General features: G+C 44.2%; 1 pseudogene; it reads left to right on the top strand.

The window, feature by feature from the left end:
- LOC139390562 (E3 ubiquitin-protein ligase RNF130-like) overlaps positions 1-16479 on the top strand; it is a 77812-nt pseudogene extending 61333 nt beyond the window's left edge.
- The last annotated feature ends 453 nt before the right edge of the window (positions 16480-16932 follow it).

Here is a 16932-nt window from a genome sequence, read left to right as displayed (position 1 = left end):
GGTCTGTGCTGTGTGCCTTGGCCTCATTCTGTGCCAGCAGTCGCTGTAGACGACAGCATTCATATTTATTCAGACGGCCATTTACAGCAGCCAGCCCCACTTGGTCAGATGGGCCTCACAACTATGTTTTGTTCTCTATATTGATATCTGCATGGCAACCTGGTACAGATCATTTACTGTTCTACACAAGCTATCAGACTTTATCAATACTCGAATACCCAGAAGTACTGTGCATCCAATTTTGCCAACAGCATGATATGGTTTGTTGGAACAAAGTTAAGTTGGCGATTTGATTTCTGCAGGGACCTTACATACTCGATAACTATAAGTCACTTTGGATGAAAAAAAATCTCAGCTTAACACAGACATTATTGTTATTATTATCAGTATTTTACATTGCCTGGTCCCACATCTATATGGGCTTAAGCCAACTCCTCTGACTATTATTGCCATGCAATTGTATGGTCGTATGGGGCCACCATTGTACACCGTCAGTGGAGCTATCTAAAGCACATGCATGTCGGACTAGGCTAGTGTTCCCAGGTATGACTGGAGAGATAGCAGACAGCGGGTCTGTGTTCTCTCAGAGCCCTGTTCCTGTCATATCGATCAGCCCCTCTCTGCTTGCTCTGGTTAATTCAGTCCCCGACCAGGCTGGGCTGGGCGCTGGTATGTCCTTGTGCCTCTGTGGCAGCTTCTCCTCTGTCAGTAGAGACAGATAGCCACACTCCATAAATAATATGCCATTGATTATCTCTCTTTTCTCCATCTCTCCTTCTCTATCACACTCTGTTCTCTCTCTCCCCCCTCCCTCACACTCTCTCCCTCCCTCTATCACGCGCACTCTCTCTCTCTCTCTCTCTCTCTCTCTCTATTTCATCACACTCTTCATCACACTGTTTCTATTTTTCTCTCTTTCTTCATCACTTTTTTTCTCTCTCGCTCCCCCCCCCCCCCACCTCGCTCTCTCGCTTTCTCCATGCCCACTCTGTCAGTCTCTCTTAGATTCAAAGAACGTTGGCAGCAATCCCACCATCCCCCCCCTCTCTTCCTGGGCTCTCTATACCTCTCTTGTCATGTTTTCACTGTCATCCCCCTGTCTGTCACTGTCTTTCACGCAATCTCTCTCTACCTCTCCACCCCTATTCACACCTCTTTCTCTCTCACTTACCAGCCACTCCTCCCCTCTCTCTCTCTCTCTCCCTCGTTTCCTCCCATGTCATGCTTAAGCATCACCCCGACTGATGGGCATGCCAGGGCAGTTAGCCACAGACACGTCAGACACTGACCATGTTTGGCGCCATTTCCACCTCGGGTCTGTCGCACAAAACAGCTATTTGTAAGCGGGTTGATATTGAATACGAATGGTCAAAAGTGAAGCATTTGTTTCATTGTCACTGTTCATTCACTCCCTCTGTAGATGACTTCCTGTTAGTTGTGGCTGTCTAACACTGACTGTACTGTCTGTCTCCTGCAGGAGACAGACCCGGACTTCAACCACTGCGCTGTGTGCATCGAGGGTTACCAGCTCAACGACGTGGTCCGCATCCTGCCCTGCAAGTGAGTGCGTGTGGGGATTGGGGGGAGAGACATTTTGTTAGTTAGGGGTTACATTTTGGGGTTAGGGGTTAAGGAATATAGGATCTTTAATGAGACTAAATTTTGTGTCCCCACAAGGTTAGTTGTACAAGACTGTGTGTGTCTGTCCTAGTACCTCCAGTATATACATCCTAAACCAGGAGTTTTAGCTGACAGCCTGACGCCGTCCTTGCCCCTCTTACACGCAACAGACACTCACTCGGATTTGGAATGCAACATGTCCGCCATCCACTCATTCTCAATGTCACACCATCCACTTACATCCCCTTCCCTCCTCCTCTCCTTCCCTCCTCCTCTCCTTCCCTCCTCCTCTCCTTCCCTCCCTCCTCCTGTGACGTGCGTTTCTACCCATCCCTGACATCTCTCCTCCTGTCTGAGGTAATCACCACACTCATCCGTCACGCACCGTTCCTGCAGCTCTGCTCAGTGGGACGAATGTACTGACGCACATCAGGCTAGACCAGAGACACGCCCCACAACAATTTAGCCGTAGGTCATTTGCACACATACATAACACCACAGGAATATGAAAACAGGACGAGCGAAAATGAAATACTGTATGTGTGCAGGTCAGGTGAAAAATGTTTAATCCATGAAATCCCATTTTTACTACCTGTCAATCACCTCTGGTTTGACCATTTGGATCTGAGTTAGGATCAGTTGTAGGACACATACAGCATGTGTTGGTGTAGTGGATCACTAAGGTTTACAAAGGAAGTGGAAAATGTAATGTCTGTTAGAGTTGACATTTAAGCTCTTGCCAGGAAAAAGGAGGGGGAGTGAGGGAGAGAGGGAGGAGCTCTGGCTAAATGGAGTCTGGTCTGTTTTGGAAATGCAGACGCTCTGCTATCAAGGCCGTCGGGTCTCGCTGTGAGTCGTAACCCCTGCAAGCTCGCTCCGGCTATATTTAGACCCAGCGCTGCCAAATGACCTCCAGGCGCATCCAGCACCCCCCCCCCCCCCCGCACACACACACGTACTTTAACGTCCTCCTCCTCCGACCCACACACACACACACACGTACTTTAACGTCCTCCTCCGACCCACACACACACTCTGCAGGCACGGACACTGTCTTTCTCTGTCTCGTACACACATACACACACCCCTCCCTGCGCCATCTGCCGTGTCCTATCTGGCCTTTGCTGATGGAACTAAGAAACTGGACTAAGGGACAGGACACTGCTGGTAATCACAGTCACTCACTCTCAAGATGTGTCCCAAGGTGTCCTTCTGAAGACATGTCAAGACATATCAATCATTCGGTCAGAACATGGCACATCCAGAAAGTGTTCCTCTACTTGCCTCCTCTCTTTGGACAGGTGAATGACGATTCCCAGTAGGCATCCGACCACATTGCTTTCACCAATCCTGTCTCTGCAGATGCATCTCCAAAGTTCTCCTAGACTTTGGAGATGCACCCTTGGTCTTGAGTAGCAGCTGACTCAGCCGGCCAATCTCTGCATAATTGCATTGGGGCTGTGTTTCATTTGGCCCAACTGACGCAAGGACGACGTACCCCCTTCTTCAGTCCAGCACAGACCAGCTCAGTACAGATCAGATATCAGAAATGTAAACACAGTCCAGGACTAAACTGGCCAATCGCCATTAATGCTCTCCATCCATCCTGCTTATCCAGTCTCTGTCAAAGAGGAGCACTCAGATTGCTGTGAGAAGGGGAAGTGAAGGACACAGGTCCTTCTTATGAGGCTGAAAGGGGCGAGTCTTCTTTGCGTGTACGTCCTCACAGAAATTGTGGACATGCTGATTGTCTACATGTTTCAAACATTTTAAAGGAAATTGAAAAGATAGAATTGGCTGGCCTCAAAACCTGCTATCATTTATTTAAGTAATAGACACAATGCAATGCAGGATAATCACCATTTCAAAATGACTGAATTAGTGTCAGAGTTAGGCTAGCTAAAGAGATCTTTCTTTGTCCAGAATCCATGGATAAGCTAATTACAGATTTAGAGTAACATGTGCGATTGACTGGTCATGTTAGTGGTTCAAAGGTAAATGTACCCTTGGTTCCTGCCCTTCATCGCTACCTGTGTGTGTCACACTGCAATGATACCAAGAATGCACTAGTAGTTTTTCTGGGTAACCTCAGTACTTGTAGTTTTGTAGATCTAAGACTTGATCCGATGGCAAACACATGGTTTATTCTCACGGACTTGGAGGAGAGCGAACAGAGAGGGGGAGGAAATGAGGACAAACGACTAAACAAGGGCGAGGGAGTGAGAGAACGAGTGGCGACAACCGGGCTGTTTATGTAGAATGGTGTTTATCAGTCCTTATCATGTGTGTGCATGTTGCGTCCTTCTCTGTCTGCATTCAGTATCTCTGAACACCAACCCCATTGGAGCCTCCCTTAAGTACACACTGCTATCCCCAATCAATAACTAAATGCATATACTTGACGGCCACTCAATTTGTGTCTCTGTACATTTAATATCAGTCTATAGGACAGTGTGTTGTCAATGGAGGGAAGTTTTCTGGTCAGATTTAGATGGACTGACAGGCAGGCTGGTAGACAGATACAGAACAGTCTCGATAGCCAATTATTGTAGGATATCCAAGGATATGCAGTAACAACAACTACCAGTATTTCAGTTCTGAAACCATAACACCAACATAATCCCTAATAATCCCCAGGAAGAGTAGCTGCTGCCTTGGCAGGAACTAATGGGGATTTTTCAGACAGGTCGGCAGACAGGCAGAAAAGGAGACAGATATACAGGCAGGCAGACAGAAAGGTAGACCGATATGCAGGCAGGCAGACCGACAAAAGTAGACAGATATACAGTTGAAGTCGGGAAGTTTACATACCTTAGCCAAATACATTTAAACTGAGTTTTTCATAATTCCTGAGATTTAATCCAAGTGAAAATTCCCTGCCATAGGTCAGTTAGTATCACCACTTTATTTTAAGAATGTGAAATGTCAGAATAATACTAGAGAGAGTGATTTATTTCAGGTTTTATTTCTTTCATCACATTCCCAGTGGGTCAGAAGTTTACATACACTCAATTAGTATTTGGTAGCATTTCCAACAAATTGTTTAACTTGGGTCAAACATTTTGGGTAGCCTACCAAAAGCTTCCCACAATAAGTTGGGTGAATTTTAGCCCATTCCTCCTGACAGAGCTGGTGTAACTGAGTCAGGTTTGTAGACCTTGCTTGCACACACTTTTTCAGTTCTGCCCACACATTTTCTATAGGATTGAACACAGGGCTTTGTGATGGCCACTCCAATAGCTTGACTTTGTTGTCCTTAAGCAATTTTGCCACAACTTTGGAAGTATGCTTGGGGTCATTGTCCATATGGAAAACCCATTTGCGACCAAGCTTTAACTTCCTGACTAATTTCTTGAGATGTTGCTTCAATATAGCCACATAATTTTCCTCCCTCATGTTGCCATCTATTTTTTGAAATGCATCAGTCCCTCCTGCAGCAAAGCACCCCCCACAACATGATGCTGCCATCCCCGTGCTTCACTGTTGGGATGGTGATCTTCGGCTTGCAAGCCTCCCCCTTTTTCCTCCAAACATAATGATGGCCATTATGGCCAAACAGTTCTATTTCTGTTTCATCAGACCAGAGGACATTTCTCCAAAAATTCTGATCTTTGTCCCCAAGTGCAGTTTGCTTATTTTCCACCATAATTTGCAAATAAATTCATTAAAAATCCTACAATGTGATTTTCTGGATTTTTTTTCCCTCATTTTGTCTGTCATAGTTGAAGTGTACCTATGATGAAAATTACAGGCCTCTCATCTTTATAAGTGGGAGAACTTGCACAATTGGTGGCTGACTAAATACTTTTTTGCCCCACTGTAGATACTTTTGTAGCTGTTTCCTTCAGCATCTTCACAAGGTCCTTTGCTGTTGTTCTGGGATTGATTTACACTTTTCGCACCAAAGTATGTTCATCTCTAGGAGACAGAACGCGTCTCCTTCCTGAGCAGTATGACGGTTGCTTGGTCCCATGGTGTTTATACTTGCGTACTATTGTTTGTACAGATGAACTTGGTACCTTCAGGCATTTGGAAATTGCTCCCAAGAATGAACCAGACTTGTGGAGGTCTACAAAAAAATGTCTGAGGTCTTGGATGATTTATTACGATTTTCCCATGATGTCAAACAAAGAGGCACTGAGTTTGAAGGTAGGCCTTGAAATACATCCACAGGTACACCTCTAATTAACTCAAATTATGTCAATTTGCCTATCAGAAGCTTCTAAAGCCATGACATAATTTTCTGGAATTTTCCAAATGTTTTAAAGGCACAGTCAACTTAGTGTATGTAAACTTCTGACCCACTGGAATTGTGATACAGTGAATTATAAGTGAAATAATATGTCTGTAAACAATTGTTTGAAAAATGACTTGTGTCATGCACAAAGTAGATGTCCTTGCCGACTTGCCAAGACTATAGTTTGTTAACAAAAAAATGGTGGTGTGGTTGAAAAGCGAGTTTTAATGACTCCAACCTAAGTGTATGTAAACTTCCGACTTTACATGCAGGCAGTCAGACAGAAAGGTAGACAGATATACCGGCAGGCAGGCAGACAGACAGAAAGGTAGACAGTTATACCGGCAGGCAGGCAGACAGACAGAAAGGTAGACAGTTATACCGGCAGGTAGACAGATATACATGCAGACAGACAGAAAGGTAGACAGTTATACAGGCAGGCAGGCAGACAGACTGAAAGGTAGACAGTTATACAGGCAGGCAGGCAGGCAGACAGACAGAAAGGTAGACAGTTATACCGGCAGGTAGACAGATATACATGCAGACAGACAGAAAGGTAGACAGTTATACCGGCAGGTAGACAGATATACATCCAGACAGACAGGAAGGTAGACAGATATACAGGTAGGCAGGCAAACATATTAGATGTCAAAACAGATGCCATCCGGATAAACCAAACATACCAACTAAGACAGGAAAAACAAATGTAATTTATTCTGGTTGGTATGTTGCGTTTTTTCCGTGATGCCATCTGGTATGGTATCTAATAACCCGTCTGTCTGACCGTCAATTTTTTCCCCCGCTGCTCTAAGAAAGGAAGCATCCCAAATGGCACCCTATTCCCTATGTGGTGCACTACTTATTCCTTCTATAGTGCACTACATAGGGAATAGGGTGCCATTTGGGATACCACCCGAATACTCCGAGCACAATCTCTCCCTGACTGTAGTTGCTCACTTATAGCATACACAGACCGATACCAACACTCGTTACAGTCACGCACACAGACTGCTGAGGGGAGAACGCCTCACGATAATGGCTGGAACGAACTAAATGGAATGGCACCAAACACATGGAAACATGTGTTTGATGTATTTGATACCGTTCCACTCATTCCGCTCCAGCCATTACCGCGAGCCCGTCCTCCCCAATGAAGGTGCCACCGACCTCCTGTGGCACACACACATTTAAACTGTGAAACAAACAAACTGAAACGCAAGCTCTTATCCGAGTCTGACTGCACTCGCGGCTTATCCAGAAGTCCCTCTCTTGCAGCTCTGCTTCTGACTGCACACCGACTTTCTACCCAAGCCATTGTATGGTAAACAGACTCCTCATTAATGTATAAAGCCCTTGTTTTCTGTGCCTGCCTTGAAAGCCAATAAAGCAGTGCTAGAGGCCGGGTGCCCCCACTGTTAGAGGCTTTGAAAAGGAACAGCACTTTACACTCCATGCCCAGGAAATGCCAGTCTATGTTAGACAGGCACTTAGCAGAATCAACCGTTGCACTTTTATGTTTGTCCTTAGGAGTATTTTCTATTATGCATTGTTTTTACTCGCACTTAAGGAAGTGTTCTTTAGCAATAAATGGGACCTTGTATTGTTTTATGGATGCTCCACATAAGGATATTTAACGTTGAAATGGTTTGCGTACCATGCATTTTAATAAAGACATTAAGGAGCTCAGGTAGACAGGAGAAGTTACCGTGAATGTGGTCGTAATGGTCCTTTTGAAGTGCAGTGAAACTGGCCATCCGCCGTTATGTAATAATATGGAACAGACCATTCATATATACAGTGCCTTGCGAAAGTATCCGGACCCCTTGAACTTTGCGACCTTTTGCCACATTTCAGGCTTCAAACATAAAGATATAAAACTGTATTTTTTTGTGAAGAATCAACAACAAGTGGGACACAATCATGAAGTGGAACGACATTTATTGGATATTTCAAACTTTTTTAACAATTCAAAAACTGAAAAGTTGGGCGTGCAAAATTATTCAGCCCCCTTAAGTTAATACTTTGTAGCGCCACCTTTTGCTGCGATTACAGCTGTAAGTCGCTTGGGGTATGTCTCTATCAGTTTTGCACATCGAGAGACTGACATTTTTTCCCATTCCTCCTTGCAAAACAGCTCGAGCTCAGTGAGGTTGGATGGAGAGCATTTGTGAACAGCAGTTTTCAGTTCTTTCCACAGATTCTCGATTGGATTCAGGTCTGGACTTTGACTTGGCCATTCTAACACCTGGATATGTTTATTTTTGAACCATTCCATTGTAGATTTTGCTTTATGTTTTGGATCATTGTCTTGTTGGAAGACAAATCTCCGTCCCAGTCTCAGGTCTTTTGCAGACTCCATCAGGTTTTCTTCCAGAATGGTCCTGTATTTGGCTCCATCCATCTTCCCATCAATTTGAACCATCTTCCCTGTCCCTGCTGAAGAAAAGCAGGCCCAAACCATGATGCTGCCACCACCATGTTTGACAGTGGGGATGGTGTGTTCAGCTGTGTTGCTTTTACGCCAAACATAACGTTTTGCATTGTTGGCAAAAAGTTCAATTTTGGTTTCATCTGACCAGAGCACCTTCTTCCACATGTTTGGTGTGTCTCCCAGGTGGCTTGTGGCAAACTTTAAACAACACTTTTTATGGATATCTTTAAGAAATGGCTTTCTTCTTGCCACTCTTCCATAAAGGCCAGATTTGTGCAATATACGACTGATTGTTGTCCTATGGACAGAGTCTCCCACCTCAGCTGTAGATCTCTGCAGTTCATCCAGAGTGATCATGGGCCTCTTGGCTGCATCTCTGATCAGTCTTCTCCTTGTATGAGCTGAAAGTTTAGAGGGACGGCCAGGTCTTGGTAGATTTGCAGTGGTCTGATACTCCTTCCATTTCAATATTATCGCTTGCACAGTGCTCCTTGGGATGTTTAAAGCTTGGGAAATATTTTTGTATCCAAATGCGGCTTTAAACTTCTTCACAACAGTATCTCGGACCTGCCTGGTGTGTTCCTTGTTCTTCATGATGCTCTCTGCGCTTTTAACGGACCTCTGAGACTATCACAGTGCAGGTGCATTTATACGGAGACTTGATTACACACAGGTGGATTGTATTTATCATCATTAGTCATTTAGGTCAACATTGGATCATTCAGAGATCCTCACTGAACTTCTGGAGAGAGTTTGCTGCACTGAAAGTAAAGGGGCTGAATAATTTTGCACGCCCAATTTTTCAGTTTTTGATTTGTTAAAAAAGTTTGAAATATCCAATAAATGTCGTTCCACTTCATGATTGTGTCCCACTTGTTGTTGATTCTTCACAAAAAAATACAGTTTTATATCTTTATGTTTGAAGCCTGAAATGTGGCAAAAGGTCGCAAAGTTCAAGGGGGCCGAATACTTTCGCAAGGCACTGTATATATTTTTTAAAGGATGTTTCTCTCATATCCACAATGGTCGCCTTGTGTCATAAGACACACGATGTCCATTTTGTGTCTAAGTTGCCCCACAATGACCACTGTGTCTATAAAGCGTGACTCGTTTCCTTTTCCCACCAACTTTCTGCTGCCGTTAAAGACACAACAGGCCCTCCTAGCCGGCTCAAACAGAGCAGTCATTCTCCAGTCGTAGGATGTAAAGGGGGGAAAAGAGGGCCAAAGCGGATTTTGAAGAGCCCCATGTCCGCCATTTGGGGGGGCTTGTTTGTGGAGGTGGCTTTGTGCTCTTCAACCGTGTTCTTTGTTTCTGTCTCGCTCTCTGCACAGACATGTCTTCCATAAGCTGTGTGTGGACCCCTGGCTGAACGAGCACTGTACCTGCCCCATGTGTAAGCTGAACATCCTCAAAGCTCTGGGCATCATGGTGAGTATTAGTGTTGTCGATGTCTTAGTGCCTTATCAGTGGAAATGTGTTAAAGTTAGTATGCCAGTACCAGTATGGTCTCAGCCCTTTTTTTTTCCCCTCACCTGATCACACGATACTCTTGACCCAAATAATGAGAGGAAAAAGATGACCTTAGAAGATATTATGTAAACATGTCTCAATTTCACATGTTTATGTTGATTAACTGTAGAATACAACAAACTCTTTCACTGTCTATTAAACTGCATGTGTTCTTTTGTAGATTAAGATGTGATTGCCCTTCACATGCTGCTCCCGGTCATTGTGACAGATGTTTATCCAGACGATTGCGTAACCCTCAGTTTATGCCAGCTGTGTGTGACCTCATGTATAGACAGCCCTAGTATTCCCCCTGCTGGCAAGTTGTGGAACCATTGCTCGGACACCAGAAATTAGAGTCATACCAGAACAGACTAAAGTGGTATCATTGGATCTGATGAGCTGCTACAAGAGCTACTTGCTAGGGTTCAGGGTCAAAATCGGGGTCAGCGATCAAAATATTGAGTTGTGTTAAAAACGTGCCGTGCCTCTGTTCTTTCTAGCGTGAGCTAACATTGGCAAAAGTTAATATATCACAAATTGGACTTCAACCACTAACCATAACATTCCCCTAACCCCTGTGTTTTTACTACTTCTCCCCCTTTAGCCCAACCTGCCGTGCGTGGACAACGCCGGTTTTGACATGGACCACAGGATAGGGCGCAGCCAGACGATGGCCAGCCAGCGGACGGCCTTGGTGGACCTGTCCAGTGAGACGTCCATCAGCCTGGAGCCTCTGCACCGAGGCCCCCTCGGTACCGGACCCCAGATCCCCTCCGAGAGCGGAGAACTCACCCCCCGCACCGGAGAAATCAACATCGCCGTCACCAGTAAGCAGCTTACGCCTCAGACACACTCTTTCTTATTTCAAGTTACTTTATTGATATGAAAGGTTACATTCAGTGTTGTAAAATTGGAACACAATAGAACAAAAATTCTCTCTTTTTTGTTTAATTCTCTCTCCTTCTCAACCTTTCGAGTTCAGGCACACTCTGTGACCCACGCACCCATTAAAAGTGTTTAAAAGTGTCCCACAATTGTATTTTATCCTGGCAAATCAGAATGCAAGCTCTGTCTTTTCAGTTCAAAACACTAAGTGAAGGAATGCACCTTGACAAAATAAAATGTCTCTGGTAATGCCATTTTAAATAATGAGTGAAGGCCAAACAGACTTTTTAAACTGAATAACTAGAGTAGCAAAATATTTACTGGAGCTGCAAACCTTTGGTAAATTGACTTGACACACACACACACACACAGACACACAATATTTTTCCTAAATCCCTCCCTGCCCCCTCCGTACCGCTCTTCATCCCCTCTTTTGACACACACACACACACAATACAGCCCCAGAGACTTGTCTCTTGTAGGTCCCCCCCCCCCCCCCCCCCCCCCCCCCCCTGAATCCCGCTGCCACTGTCTGTATAATCCATAATCCCTATCCCACCCTGATCCTAACCTCAACCACGAGAAGGCTAAAAGCACAACTGGCAAAAAGCCATTCTGTAATGTACCGATCCCCTACCAAAACAAATGTTACACCCCACTCTTGTTTTACTGTGCATAACTATTTATGAAGGGGAAATAAATGTATTTTCACAGCGCTGCAGCAACCAAATGAGAAATTTCACTGCAGTTATTACGACAACTACTTGTGTACTGTCCTTTCGCTTAAAGCTAGTAATTGTAATTCAGTAATGCATACAACACAGCTAATCAGTGTGAATACTTCAACAGCTAAATAATAGAGTGAGGTGAGTTCTTATATAACTCTTAGTACCTAGGCCTACTTCCATAAATGAATCAGTCATTATTTCCTAAATCCACCCAATTTATGCTGTTTGATAATGTGACTCAATTTCCTTCTTTCAATGTGTCCAGTGCCACTGCCTTTACATTAGTACTATACACTGAGTATACAAAACATTGTGATCCCTTATTGATGGCACTTGTTACATCCACTTCAATCGGTGTAGATGAATGGGAGGAGACAGGTTGATGAATGGGAGGAGACCGGGTTAAATAATGATTTTTAAGCCTTGATACAATTGAGACTGTGTATGTGTGCCATTCGGAGGATGATTGGGCAAGACAAAATATTTAAGTGCCTTTTGAACGGGGGGGGGGGGGGTGTATGGTAGTAGGTTCCAGGTGCACTGGTTTGTGTCAAGAACTGCAAAGCTGCTGGGTTTTTCACACTCAACAGTTTCCCGTGTGTATCAAGAATGGTCCACAACCCAAAGGACATCCAGCCAACTTGACACAACTGTGGGAAGTTTTGGGGTCAACATGGGCCAGCATCCCTGTGGAACACTTTCAACACCTTGTAGAATCCATGCCCTGCAGCGCAATATTAGGAAGGTGTTCTTAATGTTTGGTATACTCTGTGTACATGCATTGTATAGATACATGCACTGTAGGCCTACATACACCTCTGTTTCTCTTTCTGTCGCAGTTGGTGTGTGCTGTGTGGGTGCTTGTGTGCGTGCGATCTTTGCTTTTGTGTGTGTGTGGGTGCGTTGGAGGTCATGCCTATGTGTCTGTCTGTGTATGTGCACATCTGCCTGTGTGTGCATAACACTCTGTCTACTATGCCCGTGCTTCCAGGTCTTTATCTCCTGTCTTCGAGCTCATCCTGCCTCTCTCCTCTGTCGCTCTCCACCGGATCTTAAGGACACGCCCCATCTTTCTTTATCTTCTCGTCTCCTCATCCTCCTGACTTTTCCGCTTCACATTGGTTTTCAAAGAGAGGAAAGATATTTTGTGTTTTCCTGTGGGGACTCGGTTTTTAACCCATTGCATGGTGGGCTGCAGTGACAACCCCCCCCCCCCCTCCTTTCCTTTTATTGACAGAGGAGTGGTTTATAATCGCCAGCTTCGGCCTTCTCAGCGCTCTCACATTGTTCTATATGATCATCAAGGCCACTGCCAGCTTCTCCAGCCCTGAGTGAGTACCACCATCCACTTCCATAGTTACATCTTTCTACTACTGGATTCAATTGTACTTTCATTCAAGATTTGGTTTCATATAGTCCTAATGGTTTTGTCACAGAATATTGTTGTCTATTTAATTTCCTGTTAACTAAGCCGGAATCCAGGCCTATCCTCCTGGATTTGTGGATATCTGAAATTGGCTAAACTCTGACTACTTTGAACCATTGCCAAGACAATGGAGTTTGAATACAGTCCAGAAAGATGCAAAACAATCTGAGACTATTATTCAGATGTGGCAAATGTGGTAGTGTCCCATTAATTTACGAAACTTTTGATCCCAGCTAACATAAATCGAAAAATACTTTAACAGCACAATTGTAGCATAGTGTATATTTGTACTGAAGTCAAGTACAGTTGACATGGGTACTGGCATGTATCTGATACATTTGCGGTTAGAGTTTTAAAAAAGTAAGATAATATTGGATTGTGCATGTTTGCACATCTATTAACGGAGACAGTGTGAGTATTGTTTCATAATATTGCCCAATAAAGTAGCGCTAGATCAGAACAACCATTTCCGGAAGCCACAGCCTCCATCCATCCCCTCTACTCCAAATCAAATTGAAATAACAAGTGTTAGAGCTAAGTGCCTTACATAAGAGAAAAGTATTTTTTTAATGTTCAGATCAATTGCATTTCCCTTCTCTGATCCTGCTTGCATGCTATTTCTTTCTTCTGCCACCTTATTTTCTAAATGTCATTCATTTCCTCTTCCTTATCTTCCAGCCTGGAGTGGGAGGAGTAATGACCATCACGTGGTTGCCCCTCTAGACCCTTTCTCTGCCGGAGCCTCGTGGCAATGTTGCCTTCTTGTGACATATTTTTCTGTATTGTATTTGTAAGCTTGTACTACTGTACCTTTTCTGTATTGTTAGTATTTTTTTGTTGTTGTAAAAGGGCAAAGCGCTTTGAGACATTAAACCAATGTGGATCCCTCCTTTTGACTTGTTATGTGAATGTAAGTGTTGTATTTGGTTGTCATACATTATCAGGACCACAATTTCCTAACATTTCACCCGAATGTCCTGACATTTATCAGGTCTTGAATGTGTTACAATGCTATTTTAAGCTGAAGGGTTAGGGAAAATCTGGATTTTTAATGGTCAAACATTTTTACTCCAAAAAGTCTGGAAATTTCACAAAAACTACGTTGTGTGTGTGTGCATGCGTTACTATATTGATTGAATGACACCAATTATTCTTGTTCATCTAAACCAGACACACACACACACACACACCTCTCTACAGAAAGTTGAATGTTCTTCTGTGCTCATCCATGACTGAGTGTACAAAACATCAGGAACACCTTAATATTAAGTTGCATCCCCTTTTACCCTCAGAACAGCCTCAATTCCTCAGGGCGTGGACTCTACAAGGTGTCGAAAGTATTCCACAGGGATGCTGGCCCATGTTGACTCCAATGCTTCCCACAGTTGTGACAAATTGGCTGATTGTCCTTTGGGTGGTGGACCATTCTTGATACACATAAGAAACTGTTGAGTGTGAAAAACCCAGCAGTGTTGCAGTTTTTGACACACTCAACCCGGTGCGCCTGGCACCTTCTACCATACCCCTGTTCAAAGACACCTAAATATTCTCACCCTTTGAATGGCACACATACACAATCCATGTCTCAATTGTCTCAAGGCTTGAAAATCATTCTATAACCTGTCTCCTCCCCTTTATCTACACTGGTTGAAGTGGATTGGACAAGTGATATCCATAAAGGATCATGGCTTTCACCTGGTCAGGCTGTGTCGCAGAAAGAGCAGGTGTTCCTAATGTTTTGTCTGCTCATTGTGTATTTGGCCGTAATGCAAAACTATCCCCAGTAGATGGCACTATTTCTTAGATATTGCATTACATGTCTAACCTCACATCAGAATCGTCAGGCCACAAACCTTTTTACATAACACTGCTTAGATCTTATTGAGGTATCAATGATATTGATGATTACTATGATTCAAAGAGGGTGCTCTTCCACATATAACTCTCTTGGCTTGTGGTTCTATAGCAGTTTGAGGATCATTGAGGATTCACAATGTCACAGTTTGACCTCACCATGTCTTACACTCACACTTTTACTCAACTGCAAATGTCCATGATGGTGTCCAATCCCAGTGACTCTTGTAATGAGGTTAATTTACAGATGCTAAGACTAAAGTATGAATGACACTACATTTGTCTTTGTTGTTTGTTGATGGTGCCAGGCATCATCTTCTCTAGATACACTACTATGTCAAAAGTATGTGAACACCTGCTCATCAAATATCTCATTGCAAAATCATGGGCATTCATTTTGAGTTGGTCCCACCTTTTGCTGCCACAACAGCCTCCACTCTTCTGGGAAGGCTTTCCACTAGATGTTGGACCATTGCTGAGGGGACTTGCTTCCATTCAGCCACAAAAGCATTAGTGTGGTCGGGCATTGATGTTGGGCGATTAGGCCAAGCTCGCAGTCTGCGTTCCAATTCATCCCAAAGGTGTTTGCCGGGGTTGAGGTAAGGGCTCTAAGCAGGACAGTCAAGTCCTTCCACACCGATCTCGACAAACCATTTCTGTATGGACCTCTTTGTGCACAGGGGCATTGTCATCCTGAAACAGGAAAGGGCCTTCTCCAAACGGTTGCCACAAAGTTGGAAGCACATATTAGTCTACAATGTATGCTATAGCGTTAAGATTTTCCTTCACTGGAACTATGGTGCCTAGCCAGAACCATAAAAAAACATCCGCAGACCATTATTCCTCCTCCACCAAACTTTACAGTTGGCATTATGCATTCGGGCAGGTAGTGTTCTCCTGGCATCCGCCAAACCCAGGGAACGCGTTTCCACTGCTCTAGGCTCCAATGCCGGCGAGCTTTACACCACTACAGCCAACTCTTGGCATTGCACATGGTGATCTTAGGCTTGTGTGCGGCTGCTCAGTCATGGAAACCCATTTCATGAAGCTCCCAACTAACAGTTATTGTGCTGTCATTGCTTCTAGAGGCAGTTTGGAACTCTGTAGTGAGTGTTGCAACCGAGGACAGACGATTTTTGAATGCTACGCACTTCAGTGGTCCTGTTCTGTGAACTGGTGTGGCCTACCACTTCGCTCCTAGACGTTTCCACTTCACAATAACAGCACTTGCAGTTGACCGGGACAGCTCCAGCAGGGCAGAGATTTGACGAACTGACTTGCTGGAAAGGGTGGCATCTTATGACGGTGCCACGTTGAAAGGCATTGAGCTCTTAAGTATAGGGAATTCTACTGCCAATGTTTGTCTATGGAGATTGAATGAATGTGTGCTCGATTGTAAACACCTGTCAGCAATGGGTGTGGCTGAAGTAGCCAAATCCACTAATTTGAAGGGGTGTCCAAGTACTTTTGGCCATGTAGTGTAAGTATCTTACTGGGAGGTGTGTAATATTTCTTGGTGTCACTGACATTGACATTTTCCCATGTTCCTTTGCAGGTGGCCACTTCTTCAACCGGAACTCCCTGTCCCCGCGCAGTGTGGTCTGTGAGATGGAGCTCCCGACATCCAGGCATCGCTCGACCTCTACGACGACAACAAGTCGTGAGGGTCGTCGCCGTGGTTTCGACTCCAGTCTAAGGGACGGATGGCCTTGTACCTTCCTGCACACCGGCAAGCCTTTGTGTGGGAGGGTGACGGGAGGGTGACGGGCGGCTCAACAACTTAGACGACAACCTTGACTAACTTGTGGAACATCGACAATGACATAACATCAAAGACCTTCTTCCAATGCAGAATGTACTATTATTACCTGTCAAAAAGAAGAGGGGAAATAGTCATCCTCTCCTTTGTTTTACACTTTCATTTAGGAAAAATGTTTTCTCCAGAGAGACTCTTTTTGAAATTTGTTTCTATATTCTGTAATGGGGAATTAACCCTTTCTAGTCTTACTTTGCAGTATCTCTCTGTATCGTCCATTTGAAACGAGCTAGAAAAAAATGAACAACGGGTTTCAGTGTAGCCTACTGTCAGCATCCTGCAATACATCTGGAAGCTATATATGATTAGCAAACCATCATTTTATTTTGCTTTCTTTGGATCTTTATTCGTGAAGGCAACAATAGAAAAGCATACTGTTTCTTCCCTGGTGGACCAGTTGGCTCTGTTGTATTTACTATGCTG

This window comes from Oncorhynchus clarkii, chromosome 31, assembly GCF_045791955.1.
Source record: "Oncorhynchus clarkii lewisi isolate Uvic-CL-2024 chromosome 31, UVic_Ocla_1.0, whole genome shotgun sequence".
In the NCBI taxonomy this organism is placed as follows: Eukaryota; Metazoa; Chordata; class Actinopteri; order Salmoniformes; family Salmonidae; genus Oncorhynchus; species Oncorhynchus clarkii.
Note: the sequence above shows the minus strand (reverse complement) of the source record. Positions and strands in the feature narration are given on the sequence as shown.